The sequence below is a fragment of the Dipodomys merriami genome, unplaced genomic scaffold (assembly GCF_024711535.1).
Source record: "Dipodomys merriami isolate MVZ:Mamm:240054 unplaced genomic scaffold, mDipMer1.0.p SCAF_721, whole genome shotgun sequence".
NCBI lineage: Eukaryota > Metazoa > Chordata > Mammalia > Rodentia > Heteromyidae > Dipodomys > Dipodomys merriami.
In genome coordinates, this window is record NW_027206315.1 from 34,192 (window position 1) to 37,441 (window position 3,250).

The window sequence follows — 3,250 nt, forward strand, 5'->3', positions numbered from 1 at the left end:
TTTCCCCTTCCCATCCCCAAATTAGAGAAGCGTACATACAAGATGTAGGGGAACCAACTTCAAATACAATGAAAACAGGGGTTATAGCGTGGAGAAGGAACATATAAAGAAACCGAAAAATGACATAGCACATTATAAGTACGTTAGAAACAATAGCAAGAAACAAACAAAAAAAAAACTCGTGTCCTTATCTTGGTGTTCATTTCCCTTAACATCATCATATCTGGTCGTATGCACATAGCTTTTGACCTATTCTGCTTATCCTAGACATATATTCATTATTGAAAATAAGGGAAACCATGGGACCTATGTTTCTTTGGGCTTGGCTTACTTCACTTAATATAATTTTTTCCAAGCCTTTCCATTTCCTAAGAAATGGGGCGATGTCATTCTTTCTGATGGAGGCATAGAATTCCATTGTGTATATTTACCACATTTTCTTGATCCATTCATCTACTGAGGGGCATCTGGGTTGGTTCCATATCTTAGCTATGGTATATAATGCGGCAATAAATATAGTTGTGCTGGTAGTATTAGTATGTTCTTGTTTGTGATCATTTGGGTAAATCCCCAAAAATAAGATTGCTGGGTCATATGGGATCTTTATGTGGAGTCTTTTGAGGAACCTCCAGACTGCTTTCCAAAGTGGTTGAACAGTTTACACTCCCACCGACAATGCCGTACGATTCCAGGGTGGGCATATGCCCTCCAGCATCTGTTGTTGTAAACATATGGAACGATCCAGGAATTTACAGGTTATCCATGTGCAGGGGCCATGATAATCTTCTCAGTATCATTCCAATGTTAGTGTATGTGATGCTGAATTGAGTACAGACCATTTTTATATAAAAAGTGTAATTAATTTTATTAAACTAGAAAATTCAACAAAAAATAAGTTCAAAATAATTGTCATGAAATTTTAGAACCAAATATTTCTTACATAAACACACATTTAAATATAAAGTCTAGATTGATATGTCAAAAACAAAATAATTCAAGATATTTGTTGTTCAAGAGATTTGTAGGAGGAGGAATTCAATTATTCTATTCAAGGCACCTGTCATAATGAACACTGCAGCAAGTGTTACGGTTTGTTAAAAGTTTTAATGTTTTACCTATGTTTAATTTTGGGAATTTGCTTATATATGCCAAAATTAGGACTGTTTGGCAAGTATAAACTTTTCTATAAAGTATTTAAGATTTATGGTAGCAAACATATACTACTAATTATGTACATTTCAGAGTTTATAGAAACTTTATTAATGAGAAGTTGCAAAGTCTTTGTGTAAAGAAGCAGAGTGAAGAGTTAAGACTTTAACTACACAGTTTCTTTTATATCTTTAGGGATTCCTAACTTTATTTGTTATCGAGAAACAAATGATGATGTAAGCCATAAACAAATGATGAGATGAGCCATAAATGGTAATCTTAGTGGCTAATTTTAAAGACTACTCATATTCTATAAAACTCTTTTTGAACATCATAAACTGCCAGAGCCTGCAGGCAACGAAAGGGAATCCAGAATTAGGGGGCCAGGACGGAAAAATAAAGACATAAGACAAAGGATGGGGTCGGGAGGTCTGCAGCTCAAGACTAGAGTACCGTTTATTTTTAACTCTCCTTATTATATACTATTAGAATTCAAGAGGTAACCTAAGGTCACCATAGTGCAGAAAAAGAAGGAAAATTTTAATAAAAACAAGGTGCAGATTGAAACAAGACAAGGTCAACTGATAGAAAGTAAAACTAACTCTACAGATAACAAAGCAAACCTGGGCACCCGGTGCTTTTCATGAAAGCCAGTTCCTTGTACGTGCCTTCAAGTGAGCACAAGGGTCAAGATGACCTTGGAGCTTTACTCTCGGCTCCCAACAATAAACTTAGCCAGAGTTAAATTTACAGGAATATGAGAAAATAGTAAAATCTAATATGCCGTACACTTCAAAGACTGAAATTGGTTTGTTTTTTATTTTTTAATCATTAATATTTTATTATTGCTTTCCTTATTTGTAGAAATTTTTTACTTGTTGTAATATAATACAACATTTGTAAGTCATCATTAGGAGGTCATCATGGAGAAGGTTACTGGGATGTCCATACCATTTTTTATATGTGCATGTGAATTTACAAAGAGGAAAATTAAGAATAAAATATTTATTTAAAAATGAACAAATAGAGTCTGAATCAGGAGTGTTGGTAAATGTAAACACCTAAAATCTTAGCCCTAGGCTGACACAGCATTATTGCAGAATTGAGGCCACAAAAGTGAGATACTGTGTTTTGTTTTGTTTGGTTTTGTTGATTTTGTTGGTCATGGGGCCTGGGTTTTGTCCCTCAGCTCAGGGCTAGCGTTACCACTTGAGGCACAGCACCTCTTCCATCTTTTTCTGCTTATATTGTGCTGAGGAATCAAATCCAGGGCCTCATGCATGCAAGCCAAGCCCTCTAACACTGAGCCACCTTCTCCACACCTGAGAAACTGTGTTTAAAAAAAATAATTTAAACAATATTTGCTTTCTGCTTTGGGTCATATAATGAAATATATGAATATCTTTTTATGTATTTGTGAATTGTCATACTTCTAAATTTATACTAACTTCAGCCTCTTTATCCTTTAACAAGTCATGAAATATCTCTAAGAATTTGTTTCTGTGAAGATTGTTTTTCCATTTATAATTTCTTCTGCGTCATTTTTATTTTTATCAAAATAACATTATATTTCATGTTGATGGGTTATCATACATCAAATATAAATATTCTCATACTGCTCTTGTTTATCTGTTATGCACTTTAAATATTATGATATTTCTCTCTCTCTTTCACTCTCTCATTTCCTCTTTCTCTTTCATGCTCCATGTCTGCTACTTAGAATTTCTGCTGGTCTACTATTATCCTTAAGGATCCACTGGTTTTGTGGCAGCATGATAGTGACCATCAGTTACTTTTGCATTCTTTAAAAGTTATAAAAGTGACGTGATATTATTCTTTGCGGTTCTAAATGGCAAAACACCAGATCTCACTTTTACTACTATTTATATAAATCTTATCTCATAGGAATCATTGGGATAAATAAGATACTTTTAACCTATAACCTAAAAGTACTTTTTCTTTTACAAACAATCTTCTTCTTTTATTATCAGTTAGTAAATTCCTGTAATGAAAACAAAGCTATCCTATGGAAAGTAGACAGAAATTGTTCACAGGGATGAAAAACAAAGGAATGGGGGAAGTGAGTACAACGGATGCACAT

The 3,250-nt window shown here is 33.8% G+C and overlaps 1 non-coding gene across 1 annotated transcript; it reads right to left on the reverse strand.

The window, feature by feature from the left end:
- Window positions 1–725: 725 nt before the first annotated feature.
- On the reverse strand, window positions 726–832 carry LOC138818252 (U6 spliceosomal RNA). The gene has a single exon (XR_011369024.1). It is a non-coding gene; the product is annotated as a U6 spliceosomal RNA (small nuclear RNA).
- Between the last annotated feature and the right edge of the window lie 2,418 nt (window positions 833–3,250).